This window comes from Macrotis lagotis, chromosome 3, assembly GCF_037893015.1.
Source record: "Macrotis lagotis isolate mMagLag1 chromosome 3, bilby.v1.9.chrom.fasta, whole genome shotgun sequence".
Lineage (NCBI taxonomy): Eukaryota > Metazoa > Chordata > Mammalia > Peramelemorphia > Peramelidae > Macrotis > Macrotis lagotis.
In genome coordinates this window covers 132,044,547-132,061,661 of record NC_133660.1, presented here as the reverse complement: position 1 = coordinate 132,061,661, position 17,115 = coordinate 132,044,547, and the positions used below count along the sequence as shown (strand labels likewise).

The 17,115-nt window shown below is 34.7% G+C and overlaps 1 pseudogene; it reads left to right on the top strand.

Moving 5' to 3' along the window:
* Window positions 1-383: 383 nt before the first annotated feature.
* Window positions 384-792, top strand: LOC141516243 (DNA-directed RNA polymerase II subunit RPB4 pseudogene; annotated as a pseudogene).
* Window positions 793-17,115: the final 16,323 nt, after the last annotated feature.

The window sequence follows — 17,115 nt, the reverse complement described above, 5'->3', positions numbered from 1 at the left end:
GGGTATAAGTGATTGCTCAGATTAATATAGACTTTTTCAATTCTTCCTGTCGTATGGCTTCATTCTCTTCCAACTTATTGCAATATCTTTTGCCTAATTTGAAAGGATAATAAATTGCTACAGACTAATCAAGGATTCTCTTTTTCATGAGTTTGGGTCAAAATATTTAGGGTACTATCATTAAATTATTAGTTGTCTTGATAGAATCATGGCTTTAGCACCAGAAAGCTTCTTAGAAATCTAGCCAAACTATATTATCTATTGGTGAATAAAAAACATCTAGGAAGATTGAGGTATGTATTTATGCAAGGTAAGAAATAAAAGAGGACTTCGCGGCGCACTTTCCACTTGCGTCCTCTCCTTTAGCGCGGAGCCGGAGCGCGATGGCGGCGGGAGGCAGCGACCCTTGTGCAGGTGCTGCTCATCTTCCCCAAAGAGTTTGAAACAGCAGAAACTCTTCTAAATTCTGTAGTCCACATGCCTCTAGAGCATCGAAAGCACCGGAATGAAAGCGCCGAGGATGAACAAGAATTTTCCGAGGTTTTCATGAAAACTTGAAATTATACTGCACGTTTTAGTCGTTTTAAAAACAGGGAAACCATTGCTAGTGTACGGAGTTTGTTACTACAGAAAAAGCTCCATGGATTTGATTTGGCCTTTTTTAGCAAACCTTTGTCCTGAGACAGCGGAAGAGACTAAGGCTCTTATTCCAAGCCTGGAGGGTCGATTTGAAGATGAGGAATTGCAACAGATTCTTGATGAATCCAGGCCAAGAGGAACTTCCAGTATTAGTACCGGGGGCCCATCCCTTCAGTGAAGATAGAAGAGGAAATTTCCCCAAATTCCTCAGTAACTGAGAAGAACTCGGACTCCCTCCAGGGACAGTACAGAAATTTAGTCACAAAAGTTGGTCAAGCCTCCTGTGGACAAGACAGAGCAGAGTAGTCTTGCATCAACAAACAACTCAGACCTGTGGACTAGTTGTGATCCACACTAACTCTTTGAATATTTGAGATGTGGCAAAGGCCAGGAATGCCATTCAATTGAAGGGGCTTTGGAATGATTTTCAAGTGATGTAGTGGACCAATATCTGGATGCCTGCATCATTCTCTCCATCCCTTCTTTTAAAGGGAAATGTTTAAGGGAAAAGAGTGGGATGGAAAAATTTAGCCAGTAAATACTTATGGTTTGTTATGGACTACCTCATATCGCTGAATTTGGCACTTAATTTATATTCCCATTCCTTGTTTAAATTTTAAGCAATTGTGAAAAATTATTAACCTGGATTAGAGTAGGTAAAAATGGTTTGAGTAAAAAGAAAGTTGTGTCATATAAATGATAGAAGGAAAAAAATCAAAGTGAGCCTATACCTGAGTGTTTGAAATACTTAAGAAACAGAAAAAATGAATGCCTTATAGTCTTGAAGCATTATGTAGTCAATTTGGCCAAAACTCAGAGGGAAGATAAACTACTGGTAGACTTAGTGAAGCATTACCATATATGTTCAAAAAAGCCTGATTTGGGGTCAGCTAGGTGGCGCAGTGGATAGAGCACCAGCCCTGGAGTCAGGAGTACCTGAGTTCAAATCCAGTCTCAGACACTTTAATAATTACCTAGCTGTGTGGCCTTGGGCAAGCCACTTAACCCCATTTGCCCCGCAAAAAACCTAAAAAAAAAAAAAAAGCCTGATTTAGGAAGTTTTGGTTTGACCTCTGACTGTGATGTTTTGGATACAGAGTGAATTTGTGGGATTTACTCTTACTGATAGTTACCCTCTAAGTTTCAGCTTGTCCTTGATTTTAAATGCCATTCAATTCAATATAGACTGGCTATATCACAGGAAGGTATTGGGGAGGACCAGAGAGAATGGGACTTGATTCTGGTTGGGTCATCCCAGTGACGTAAGTTTGGGGCACTTGTCTAGCCTTAAATTTTAGCATTGATTTCTGAAAGGTCAAGCAAATATTTTTTGCAGTTGTTTCTCCCACACCCTAAAATCTGTTACTGTAATTTGATCTAATAATAGAAGGGGATGGGTGGATTCTGTATTGGACTTCCAGTTAATTGTGCAATTCCTAAGTAGATTTACTCTAGGAAATAAAATTATTTTTCCTTTTTTTTACGTTTTTTTTTTTTTTTTTGCAAGGCAATGGTGTGAAGTGGCTTGCCCAAGGCCACACAGCTAGGTAATTATTAAAGTGTCTGAGACTGGATTTAACCCAGGTACTCCTGACTCCAGGGCTGGTGCTTTATCCACTGTGCCACCTAGCTGCCCCATAAAATTATTTTTCAATAAAAAAAGAAATAAAAGAGACTAAATTTCAACTCAAGGTTTCTGAGTCAAATTTCAATACTTTCTCCATTATAATATGCCATATCTTTTCTAATTCACACAATTTCAGAGTTAAAAATTACTTCAGTGATCATAGTTACAGTCCATCCCAAGAATTCCCTTTACAATGTTCCTGATATATGTTGTTCTAGGCTGTGAGAACAAATCTATCATTTCCCAAAATAATGCCTTACATCTTTTATAGTGTGCCAAGGACCAAGAAAATTAATAAAAGAAATGTCCTTCAAAATGTCAAGTAGTTAGTTTAGTCCTTGTTGGCATTCCTTTCACAGATTCAGATTACACTTCCTCTGAAGCTTAGGTCTCAGTCTTTTTAAGTTGCTGCTAGATAGTTAAATAAAGTACCTCATCACTTGGTGACCACAACGTTGAGGAGATTCTCCTGGATTAGCTGAGATTAATCTCAGCTAATCCAGGAGAATGTATGTGGGAGAATTAGTATGTGGGAAAAAAAACTCAGACCTAAATTCGTTCTGGTTTGGTAGAAGCTACTGGAACTCTCATAATATACTCTTCATAGTTCCAAGGTCATCTCCATGCCACAAAGAGCCTTCAGAAAAAAAAATTTAAATGAAAAAAAATTGTATAGTATTTGTTTGTTCTTTCCCAAGTTTTTTTGTTCTTTTCTTTTAAATGAAAGTCAAGTAAATCAAGAATATAGTGAATGTATTTGCAGTGAGAGGAAAGAATTCTGACTCTGGCATCAGAAAAATAATCTAGGTTCAAATCCAGTTCTGCACTTACTGTTGGATTACCTTGAATAAGCAATTGAGTTGTAACTAAACTTTCCTTGCTTTTCTCTGAAATTTGGAAATAATACCTATATCTCCCCAGGACTGTTTTACAAAAGGTTTTGTAAACCTGTAAGAATTATTTAAACTATGCTAATCAGCATGTATTAATGTCTGATTGCTGTTGTGAATCAGTCATGTCCTACTCTTACTGAGCCCATTTTGGGGTTTCTTGACAAAGATACTGGAGTACTTTGCCATTTCCTTCTCCAGATCATTTTACAGATGAAGATTAAGTGAATTGCTCTGGGGGAACTGAGAGTGAATTTGAACTTTGAAGGAGGAGGAGGAGTCTTTCTGACTGGGATGGATGCTTTATTCACTGTACTACCTAGTCAATCTTGGTCATGAAAGAAAGTAAACCTTTATTTAATGTCACACTGACACAGTTCATTCAATGTGTCATTTCTAATTGAGTTTTTTTAAAAATGAACAGTACAAGTTTTCTTTGCCCTTGTAACTAAAAGAAATAAGCATTTCATTCAATGATTTTTTGTATGAGGCTCTGGGTTTAATTGAGAAAACAACATATTCTCAAAGAAGTAAACATATTTGCATATATGGTTAAATAAACATATACATGCAATGCATATGCCTATGAATAACTATAAGTATGCCTACAGATTATGTATATGTGAATATTGTGGTAGGTGAGCATATTGTTTACATGTGTGTTGCATGTGTGAACATGCACCTGCTTATATACTTATATACTACCTTGTATATGACAATCAGTGTCATATACCTGTTTGAAAATATGTATGCATATATTATATTATGTTATGTTATATTATATATATATATATAATTGTGTGCATATAAGCAGAGGCATATCTGAGTCTGCAGTGGGAAGGAGGGAAGTAGAGAAGGATTAAGGACCTAATGCCCTATTCTTCTATTAGTAAAGGAGTTTCTCAATGAGGAAGGTCCATCTACTGATGCAGATCCTCAGTTCTCTGGTGCATGCACATCAATAAGTATTCAATGACTTAGAGTCTCACAATGGTGCTTGGGACCTGAACAAGTTACATAACTTGCCAGGATCTAGAATGATTATTTGTCAGAGTAAATACCTGGATCCAAGTTGCCATGGCCATGCCATTAACATAGTTCTTCTTCCAACAGTCAATTTCCAGTACAACATATATGCAAATCAATATTAGGTAGAAAAGGTTGAGAGAACACTAACCGTGGAGAAATCAGCAAAATGCCTCTCTTTTTTTTATTCAGCAAAACTGACACACGCAAATCTAGTGTCCAAGATCTACAATTGCATCTCCCTAGGTTTCAGTTTCTATATCTGGAAAGTGTGTGAACTGAAACAAATACCATTTGAGGCACCTTCCAGTTCTGGATACATAATTCTATGAAACTAAGTCACTGGGATTGGTATTATTTAGAGAAAGATGACAGACACTATCCAGTCTCCATTCTCCAGGAGTTTGTACACACTTTAAATAGTATTCTTCAAAACATATTGACCTTCTCAAGTTGAGCTTCATTTTCCTGTTCTGTCAATGACCAATATGCAATGTGCTTCCTGGAAAATTTCAAAGAAATGTTTTTCTCTTATTACTGGATGGTTGTTACATGCTGGAACTCTGACAGTTCTCCCAGATAAAAATTGTTCCTTCATCATCTTGTAGTGGAGAAAGGAAGAAAGAAATAGAATTTTTTAAAGGTAAAAAATTGTTTTATATATAATAAAAGAAAATGGTAATGATATTGGTTCCTCATTCTCATGATGACTAAAAACATGTAAAATATCTGAACTTTCCTACCTGGTCTTCTGAAGACCCATGATCAGTACTTCACATATTCAAATTGGATGCCTTAATAGATTTTGGTGATGCTTAGTGAGATGAAAGCTATTTCCAACAAGCTCTAAAACTTTATTAAGTCTAGGTCATGTCTTCCTATTAGCATCATTAAGCCTGATTACATAACAAATGAAAAATAAATTGTATTTGTACATCCACATTCATAATGCTTGCATACTTATTGATTTATTCCAAAAAAATGGATTACTGTGAGTTTGACATCTGGTTAATGGAAGCAAAAGTTTCAATATAAAATATATGCATAATGATTCAGAGAGTAAGAAGTTAATGGAAATTGCATGTAAGTCCACCCAGAAGTAATTTCACCCCTTCAGCTATTCTCTTTTTCATCTTCAGGTTCCAGGGCATAGTCTTCCCATACATTTTACCAAGGGACTCTATCAGCTTGCTGTGATCAAATACCAGAACCCAATCTGTTAAGGTAAATGTGTGAAAAGCAAAAGATACTCCATCAGAATCACTTACCCATTCATTTTCCTCCACACATCTTCTTCTGAAGATCCTAGTAAAAACAGACTATACCAGAGGGAGATGGGGTTATATTTCATGAGTGTTCAGGACTTCTATGCAGGGACAATCCCATTTGTTATTTGTTGTCAGCATTGTGGACTGAAAGCACAGGAAGGACAGATTGCTACTGGATGCTTTGAAGCAAAAGGCTCCTCTCTTTCCTGCAATTAATTTTGATAAATTATTTCTGTGGTATCATGCAAAAACTCCTAAATTAACTGTAATAAATTAGAAATGCATTTGGATTGCAATATAACTTCAGGGCTCAACATTCTATTGTCTCCTTTGTGCAGAAAAGTTGAATGAAGTCAGATCCCTCCACTCATTTCTTTGATTATGATTCCCCTGTACTACTCCCAATAAAACTATATGATCTTATAACTGAATCTCATTTGATGGGCTGTATGGAATGGTTTCAGTTTTGCCAGTTAAATAGGGTGCAGGATTTCTCAGATAATCAAAACAATCAATTAATAGCTCTTTAAAGTAGCAGAGAGATGGCCAGTAAGATCAAATCATGAAGATAACTAGTGACTTTGCATTCTTTGGAATTAATCTGCTGTTCCAAAAATGTGAGGTATATAAGAGTGAGAGGACAAGTAAAGGTTTGGTTTCTATTTTATTTCATAAAAAGGCATTTCCACAGATGTTGTTCATTAAGTGATTTTACAACAAACAAACACACAAAATATATATTTTTCAATACATTTATGCTTAGAAAGGTAAACTTATCTATGTAGGTACTATCTCCAACAGTGCAGATATCAATCCAAACACATCTTCTTGTCTTAGGAAATTCTTGTCTGTGTCTTCCAAATAGTGACTTCCCAAATTATTTAGTTTATCTCTAAATGTCTTGACATCAATGGATAACAAAGAATAACACATTTATTCCATTGGTTACCCCACACTCTCATAAGCATTATCAGTCAACTTTATTTTTCAGTCAAATTTATTTTTCAGTCATGCATTTCTTTGATCTAATACAATCTCTCCTATTAAATTCGTTATTGATGATATAATACAGCATATGCACACTTATCATGTCTCTCTCCATTGCAGTTTGGGACATCTCAGAACTTTCATTTTGGGGGGTTGTTTTTCATTATCCACAACCATTGAGCATCACCAGAAGAATATTGATATTACAGAAAGATGAACCTTTGTTTCCGAACAGACAAGCACTGTGTTTGTGCAAGGGGTATAAGGAAAGGCAAAAGACAAACTCTGCCCTCTTATAGTTGGAAGTCTAATGGGGGAGAGAACATGTAAACAAATTATGTACAAGCAAGATATTTACTGGATAAACTAGAAATAATCAACAGACAAAAGAGTTATGGCTTGTCTTGTGAGTTTTCCTATAGTAGATAGGATTTTAACTGGAACTTGAAAGAAGATAATGACTTGTTCTTTTTAGCTTTTAGTGGGAAGAAGAATAGGCAGTGGGGAGACATTATAGGAAGGTCAATTGATCTTTACTCTGCAAAAATGTCTCAGAGTGCAAGGATCTTCCTTAGAAAGGAATGGTTCCTTCTGTTCCAATCCTCCAAATAGAGAATGTAGGACACCTTGGCAAATCTGTTGTCAGGGCATGCTCTTTCAGTTGAACTATAGGTTGAACTAGTTGGTCTCTGAAGTCCTTCCCAATTCTTGTCCAATTTATCAGTTTGATATTAATATTAATCAAATTAAAATTACTCAATGTTTCAGAAGTTCTCTCCAATATTTCAGATAGAGACTTATTCATGTGCTTTAATACTGCATTACACAGGTTAAGATTCAAATCTTTCCAAATCTGCTGAAGGCTTTCCTCTCTTTCTCCTGACATCATGAGAGTTTTGATGAAACACTCTGGTTCAACCTTTGCCCTTGCACTATTGATTAGTCCTTGTTCTCTTCCGATCTTATATCCTTGAGGGAGAAAATATAAGGAGCTACTCCTTCAAATAAGTTGACACAAACTGGAATATTTACAGTGGGATGAGGGGTATTTAAAATGAGGAACTCGGATTGGTTTTAGTTATTCTAAAGTCTACACTAAGCAATTATGAAGATAGATAAAAGAAATTCTTCTGAGATGTAGCTTATTTGCTCCCCATACTGCCAGATGGATCCATGATACAGAAATGAAAGGAAGAGAAAAGAAGGGAGGGGGAAGGTGGGGATAAAGGGAAGATTAGTAAAGGAAAGGAAATTTTTAATAAGGGGATGGAAGGGAAGAGAAGGGGAGGGAAGATGGAAAAATACAAAGTTTTATCAATATAATTTACTTCAAAGTTCTTGTAGGAATAAACATCACCAATTAAGCCTCAAGTGCAAAGACATGAACTCTGGTGGGTTGGGATGATGCAGTATAGGGGCATGTTTTTCCCCTTTCATAATTTAAAGGATTGTTTAAAATTGGTGGTCATAGACTCACATCATTTTTTTTTTTTACAGGACAATACCAATTGTGTCAATGCTACAGAAGAGTTTGGTAGAGGGGAAAGCAGGCAGTTCAGGGCAGAGGTAACACAAATTAAATGTAGAATGACTATAAAATCATGTGACTGATTTTTTTTAAAAGAACAAACTAAAATATATGCATTTTGGTGAGTATCTGCTTTCAAAGTTGTCACCTAGGGAAACTATTCACTTATTCTAATGCTGCCACCAAGGTGCAAAACATTTCTGGAGTGAAATCCTCTTTGGGATTTTCTATCAGTGGCAAAGTACAAGACACATTGAAGAAGAAGTTTCATCACTTTATAATTACCTCGCACATCATGGATTTCCTCCCACTCATATTGCTAAACTACAGAATAATCGCTTCATGATACAGTTTGTGCTTTACTCAAAATATTTAAATGACACTCATAATATTGACAGAGTTTAATTAAATAGCAGAAAAGAAAAAAAAGAAAAATTCTGTCTTCAGAACTGTTCATATAAATCCAGATTCACAGTCCTTGAATTTTTATGTCATGATGTTCTATGTACTGGAGCCAGTTATGTATTAGAATGATTCCTCTTCTTTTTCATGTTTTGTGTATACTCACAAGTACTCTGGCTCCATCCAATTCTTATTGCTCATTCTAACAAAACAACTAGCTTATTTGTTTTTTCTAATCTTATATTTTTCCAATGTTGTATAGGTCTTTATTAGAAATATGCTGAAGTTTACTTATAGTTACCGTGAGTTTCCCTTTTATCATCCATAACTTCAATACATTGGAGAATATGGAGATAAAATATTTCATACCACACAACACTATAGTATTAAAAAGATAGGTCTCTATATCACAGAATTTTCTGAAAACAAAATTTAAAATTAATGTTTTAGAGTGATGCATAATCTAATCTAATCTATGACCTTCATCCTCTTGGATTATTTCTCCACCCAATTGTCCAACTCTGCCATCTGTCCCAGTCATATGGACTGATGTATTAACTCCATTGATGGATTGTCCAAAAAATATGCTTGATTAATAGGTATTATTTTTATAGGTTTTTGCAAGGCAAACGGGCTTAAGTGGCTTGCCCAGGGCCACACAGCTAGGTAATTATTAAGTGTCTGAGACCGGATTTGAACCCAGGTACTCCTGACTCCAGGGCCGGTGCTTTATCCACTGTCCCACCTAGCTGCCCCAAATAGGTATTATTGACAATCTTTTAGTTCCTATATAAATTCTTTGTTCAGTCTAGTAAATAATTGTGCATTATTTTGAGGAAGATTCATTATATTCTGGGGTTTGAAACAAACAGTATACTAACACCTACAAGCAGGAGTAGCTGGAGAATGGTGCCATTCATAAGATTTCTCTCTTCTATTTGTCCATTTAGATAGATCCTCTATCAAAAACTGGAAGAATTTGGACAAAAATTGTGTAAAATGAGAAAGCATGGCTTTCTGATCATCTGCCTATCCTATTGCTATTGCATCCTCAATGGAGCATTAAAAAATGCTTTTGTTAAGCAATCTATTGGAATGATCCGAAATAATTTCTCTATTACTTCCCCTAAACATAGATAATTTTTCTTCATCACTATTTGGAAAGAACTCAAAGATAATAAGGTTGAGTAATACTACAATTTCACTCGATTAATTCAATAAATATTTATTAAACTTCTACTATATTTCTGACATAAAGACAAAAATATTTGTTTCTGTCACCAGGGGCTTACATTCTACTTAACACTAAAATCCACTGAAATAGCCTATGTAGCATTTCACTTCCTAAAAGAGCCCAGCCTCAGTTAAATCTATCTCTTCCCAAACACTTCTAGAAGGAAATATCAGAAAATCAATAGCTGTTTTACTTCCATGGTCTCCAATTCATATGCTTCTATCATTAGCAGTGGGAAAAATCAGAGAATAGTAAAACACAATGTATTTTGATTGTTTTTTAAATGCTCATATTTCATATTTGGAGAAAAGGTCTGATAATTGAAAATTTCATATGTTATTATTTTGTGGCCAAAAGGATGTCTCATTCTTTGGTTTGATTGATGAGAACATTTTTAGTAGTTAAAAGGATGCAACAAAATGCAATAAATTATACAAAACAAACAAAATAGTATTCAAAAATCTGTAAAACAGAAAATCATATCTAAAAATGACTTTTCTGATAGAAGTTATTTTAATATTGGGTTATTTTTAAAGAAATGAAGAAATATCTGATTCTTGGCTTAATTTTAATAATAAATATAAAACATTAATAATTTAATAAGATATACCTAAATATGTTTATGTCTATATTTATATATATTATCAATTTGATAACTTGCTGGTAGTTATGTAATTCTTTTAAGTTTGAAAAGTCTTTTAAATCAATTATCTCCTTTGAGCTTCATGACAGCACTACACGCAGGAATACTGGAATATACTTAACAATCAACTCTGAAAAAAAAAAGAACACAGTAAATTGATGTTTAATCTCCATTATTAGCACCCTTTCTATCACTTTCTTCTTAAGTCTAAACAATCAATGAAACAATGAATCAGCACCTGATTTGTAGTCGTTGCCAATAACTGAGATGTAGATGCTTACACTGAAGATTTAATTAAAGCTCTCACAAGCTGGTTTGAGCTGGTCCCAGCACAACTCCAAGACAATTATTATTATCCTCAGTGTAACAACAAGGAAATTGAAACTCAGACTCAATGTACAGCATTGTACTATCCCATAAGACTACTCTTTTACTGCCTACATGTTTGTGGTTATGCTTTAAGGGGATACAATTTCAATAGGGACTGGTTTAATAACCAATTGTGTTAAAATTGGTTTCTACCATACCAGAAGAGCAAAAAATGAATAAAATCATTATGAATTCACAATAGGCATTTATTTGTATTTTTATTATATATCACTAAAAGGAAGAAAAAAGGTTGAAATCATACACTACTTCACTTTGAAAATGTGAAATATAGGTTTGAGGTAGGATTTTTGGTTTTTCTTTTCCCAAATGCATTCTGCTTAGAATGAAAAAGACTATTGCTGGAACCTCACAGCTGAATTTCAAGCCATCTGAGTCAAAGTTCTGTTCATCATTTCCAAGAAGGAGTAGAAATATAAGTGAAAAAGGTCTCAGGAGAAATTTGCTCTTGAAGTCTTTCTGTTGCAAGGCATTTTCCCTCAGGGTTCAAATCCATTTCAGATAATCATTTTGAACTTGGGAATGAACCAAACTTCTACTCAGAATTGGGCTTTTTGTGGGGTCAGCCCTTCCGTTTAGGATAAGGCAAGGCTTAAAGTGACAAACCAGGCTAGGTCAGATGTTCAATACTTGGCAAAAGCCTCTGTGTCTGCCCAGAAACAATGTTGACAAGATGGCAGGCTTTACAATATATCCCCTGTGGTGAATATTGATATCACTCTAGGTTTTTTTTTTTATTTTTGTCTTGCAGCCAGCTTGGCTTCTTCCTGCAGGGCATGCCAATCACACCCAACAATACTTACTAGTAACAGCAGGGAATGAACCACAGTCCAGGATTGATTTCCAGCAATTGGAGCCAGTCCTGGACACAGACACATGCAGAAGAGGTCTGACTCTTCTTTCTTCTCTCTAAAAGGAGATGAGGCATATTTAGCTTGTCATTCAAAAGATCACTAAACTAGTCCAGTCTGGATGGAGTTTGACTTCAATAATTCCATAAATCTGTGAGTCCATTAATGTGAATGTGCCTTCCAATCATGCAATGCATAAACCTTGCCAACCCTCTCATCCTATGAAAATCTCACCCATATCCTCCCATGAATCCTCTACAAAGCCATCCTTCCAACATTCATGGAGCCTTTGAATAGATATGCTAGCAGGACATGCTGATCAACAGAATGAGTTGCCCGTTGGTTAGTCCTCAACCTTGCTAAATGAATGCTCCATCTTCTTTACTAGCCAGAACATACCCAACTTAACAAGTTAATTAACAGTTAATATTTTTGTGTTCATCTTTGCTTAATTCAGTGGCCTAAGTCTCTGGAGATGATTTTCCTCTTTCCCACATTGGATTATGTTCAGTTCAAATCAAATCTTTAGCAAAAATAATAAAAAATATTAAGAACCAGACACAATGTTCGGGGCTAGCAATTAAAAAAAATAATTTCTTCAAGGAGTTTAAATTGTATCATGTCAGAGGAAGAACAGCACTTGCAGACAAGTACAAAATATAAAACAACAACAACAACAATAATTTAGTCCTTTTAAGACTTCCAAATTGCTTTCCAGGCGTTACCTCACTATATCCTCATAACATCCCCATATATTATTATCCCCATTTTACAGATCAAAAAACTGACTCTCAATGAGTTTAAGTGACTTCAAGTATAATGTTTAATTCAATATAACACATATTTGAAGTAATAGCGATGTGTCGTTGGACTGAGATTTAGAAGGAATATAACTGATAATATAATGTTACTCACTTATTTTACAGCAAAGGGAATATGCTAAGATAGATTTAATAACTTGTCCAAAAGTAAGTAACAGGGAAAGTAAAATGTAGATCCTTGTCTCAGTCATTGAGACCTCTACTAACTCTCATTCATGGAGAATTTCTTTTCATCCAATGTTTTTAGAAAGACTGAATGATTGACATGAAGCAACATCAGTTTTTTTAAAAATGGTCAATTAGAAGCTGATCTTGAACAACCAGTTCTAAGTTATTCCCATCATATGGATGGATACATAACATACTTATTAAATTGTGTCTGAAACAAATTACAAGTATATGGCACAATGACCTACCTGTAACTGACAGGAAATAGATACCTTTCAATTAAACTAAAATTATAATATAAGTTGAAAACTAAAACTAGTTTCCCATATGAAATAAATCCACAACATTAAAAGATAAAGACAATAAAAATCAGAAGCTACTTAGTCAGAAATCATCAGAAAAGAGTTTATGAAAAAAAGTAGAAAGGACAGTTCAGAGAAACATGGATAACCTTGTATAAACTGAGGCAGAGTAAAGTGAGAACTAAAGAACAATTTATAGAATAACAACAATAGAAAAATAAACTCTTAAGAATTCTAATCTACACAATGACCAGTCTTCTTTCCAAGGGACCATTGATAAAGAAAGTTGTCCTAACAAAGAGATAATGGACTAAATATACAGAATGAGGGATACAACTATTTATTTTGCTCAGCTGTGCCTATTTTACAAAGGTGATTTTCTTTTATTTTAATTTCAATGTGGGGAAGTGGGAGGGAGAGAAAATTAATGATTGTTAATTTTTTAAATTGATCTCTAAAAGGAATCAGATTTGACAGTCTTTGCAATATAAAATCCAACAAGATTCATGTCAGCTACTGTGAGTTAGGCATTATACTAAGCCCTGGGGAGGGTTCAAGGAAAGATGGAAGATGTCCCTGTCCTTGAGGAGGAGGAATATACCCAATAAATAAAATGTGTGGGGGGAGAGAGTACCTAATAACATAAAGAAAGAGAAAAGGAAAAAAGGAAGGAAGAAGGAAGGAAGGAAGGAAGGAAGGAAGGAAGGAAGGAAGGAAGGAAGGAAGGAAGGAAGGAAGGAAGGTGGGTGGGAGGGAGAGAAGAAGGAGGGACAAAAAAAGGGGAAAAGAACCAATGTATTTCATTGGTAACTCAATGAACAACAACTCTGATGATAGCAGATACAAAACCCAATCAATTTCTTTTTTTTCCATAAAGCTCAAGAGTATTTCAATTTGCTGGGGAAAAACACCCTCCCCAGAAAAATGAAATAAAACATATGGGAGGAAACAAGGAACTCTTGTCAAAATTATTCTCCTGTGAAATTAGTTACATTCCACAGGAAAATATAATCACACTACAGGTTTCTTCCTCTAATGACTCTCTCATGAGCTGAAATGGAAAAAGAATATAAGAAAAAAGCCAGTGTTCCTTCAGCTTGATGATCTGAGAGTGCCATTGGCTTCCCAAACCCCTTCATGTTTGATGGGGCTCAGCCTACTGCCATCCTTATCAAGCCTGAGTGGATACTTTCTTCATCTCATTGAATAAAACATATCATTCAACAATGTTTGTGTCTCTGCTATCGTTAACACTGCTACCCATTCCCCTCCAAAAATCCAAAAAAAAATTTAAAATAAATGAGAAGGATTCCCTTCCAAATATAATATACAAAAAAGGAGGATTGGCCAATAGAGAGAAGCCAAAAATGGACTGTTTACTGGAAAGTTTTCAACATTTCTTAAATACTCCCTGCGAGAAGCTAACTGAACTGTAGCCTTATTGTCAATCAAGCTTGAAACTTAGAAATTTGTTTCTGTTTCCATCCAGTTCACTCAGCATAAACTGAGATCTTTCCACAAGGTAAACACCTAATTTCATTTTTACTGGTAATATTGACTTTCTTCATGTTTATCTTATTTGTCCTGATTCCTTAAGGCCTTTATGAATACAAAATACTACAAGGAACTACAACCTGAGAGGTTTTATGACTAAAGTCATATTCTCTCTCTTTTGTTCTTTGGGTCACCCAGAGCATCAATTCCTTGGAGACTGTGATATTTCAAATATCAGAACACTGACAGGAGAATATTTGTGCTAGAAATATAGGTCTTTTCAATATGGAATAATTTAGATAATTAAAAATACTACACCCTCCCTACCCTACCTTCACACATTTCTTCCTAATTAATTCATGGACTAACAATGTGCCTGCCCAATATGTGTGTGTGTGTGTGTGTGTGTGTGTGTGTGTGTGTGTGTGTGTGTAATTTAGTAATATACTAATTCAAAAATAAAAATTGCAATAATAGGCATTTTCATCCATTTAGTTTTTCCTATACAGGTTCACAGTCAATCTCTTTTGAATAATCATATTACTATCAGTTGCAAAATTTTTATCATATAAACAGCTCAAGGAAAAGGACATTTCAAGAATCTGAAAATTGGAAAGGACTTCAGTGCTCAATTATTTCCATTTCTATTTGAAGAAAAATTTCTTCCATACTGCTGATACTTGGAGACATACTCAGGTAACTGAATCCATCTCAGGGCAGCCTACACAAACTTTTCAGTCACTGTCTTCAGTCATGTCTGCATGGTTAAGGTTTTTCTTAGCAAAGATACTGAAGTAGTTTGCATTTCCTTCTCCAGCTCATTTTACAGGTGAAAAAATTGAGGTAACTAATTATTAGGATTTTTTTCATGAAATTATATAGAAATGTGTCTCCAATTGATACTCATTCTACCTTCTGGGCAAAATAAAAGAAGTTTAATTTTACTTCTGCATCTTGAGGTTATGGAGTACACAAGGGAACATGTATAAGTTTTGCCTTGCAGATAGTTTGAGAAGCATTTGCCTGCATTGCTTTGTCAGTCCTTTAGAATTTAATCTAAATTTCTTCTAATAAATGCAAAATTCTTACTGTCCTTAAGAGGATTCATTAATAATTTCAATACACAATTGAAACATAATATATAGTCACTCAAATAGGTATAAATGACACCTACTTAAAAAGTTGTGATAAGAAATATTCTTTGGCACAGCCCTGAGTCAGTTTCTATTATTATCATTATCATTACTCTTACTACTACTATTATTATAAATACAGTTCAATTTGATAAATATTTATTAGGAACCTTCTGTGTACTAAGTACCATTCAGGGCATTGGGTATGCAAAGACAAAAATAAAACCATTTCTGCCTTCAAGTCACTGTTTTTATTGGTGAATTTGAGGGAGATCACATTTACTCAGGTAAGTTCATACAAATTTTTACTAAGGAAATAAAAATTAATAGGTCAGAAGTGACTTTATATAGGAAACAACAATTGGACTGAGTTTTGAAACCAAAAAGGCAGTGCTAAAGAGGGATAAGAGGCTGAGCAAAGGAGGGAACCTGGGCAGACAGGTGGAAAGGAAAATGCTATAAAATTAACCTTTCCACATCATCAGTTTCATCACTTATCATAGATCATAAGAAATGAAATGGGAATTTGGGGGCAGCTATAGGCATTACAGAAAAGCCAATGGATGATCCAGAGTCTATGACCAAATATTTAACAAAAATTTTACAATATCATAAACAACCCATAAAGATAAAAAAATCAGATCTTCTCATATGAAGGGAGTGCCAAAAAGTTTTAACATGAATTTTCCAGATCCTGACAGCACTCCATTCCTATCCCCCATGATGTGGAAGGGATAACTATTCAGAGAGCAACACAAATTTTAGTAAACTATAATGTGGAATAATTTAGAGGGGATAATAGATTCTAAATCTCAAAAGATAGGAACCACATTGTGAAGAACTTAATGTTTCTTCAAAATAACAAGGATGTATCATTTTGCAAGTATGGGTTTTCTTTCTACTAATACAAAGTGCAGGTTTCCTAAAATAAATAGATGTTCCATGAGGGCAGGGACTGTCTTTTGTCTCTTTTTTGTGTCCCCAGTGCTTATCCTGACATATAAAAGGCATTTTAAATGTTGATTGATTGATTAAAGGATTCAAAAGTTGCTGTGATTAAAAAAAATCATCCACTTATAACCAGCTTGGTGATAGGGTTCTCTACACTTAGCCAGACTGAATCTTAGACAAAAGTTATATAGCCTTTCAACTGAATTCTACTCCAGACTTAAAGCTTTGTAGAAATTGCCTTACCATGACTTCAAATAGCTTAACCTTCTAGAGTCAATGGTCCTCTCCACACTTAAATGATGCATTACTGGAGGACTTTTCTGCCAAATTGCTCGCATTATTATTGTTTTATTATGACCATTTTGCCAGACACAATTTTATTTTATTTTTCTCTGTAATTTTTCTAGCCATAACTAGCAAAGAAAACAGTCCCCGTCCAAAGAAAATTGCTTTGGAAAAGAGTAAACCATATCCTTTCAAATTTCAAAAGGATTTCACATTTTGATTGTAGTTCAGGTGGCTTGTTTATTTAATTTGAACTATTCCACAATCTAGCAACCGCTTTTTTCTTCTCTTATGGACATGATATGGAAATCTGAACTTGTAACCTATTTAAATGATACTCAGCTTTCATTTGAACCTTGGTCTCCTTCAGTAAAATATATGACTTGAGGACAAAAGATTATTATGCAACACGTATTTTTAAGCTAACCATATCTGCTTATTATTTTGGAACATAAGATCACTGAATATCTTGCTGAAGG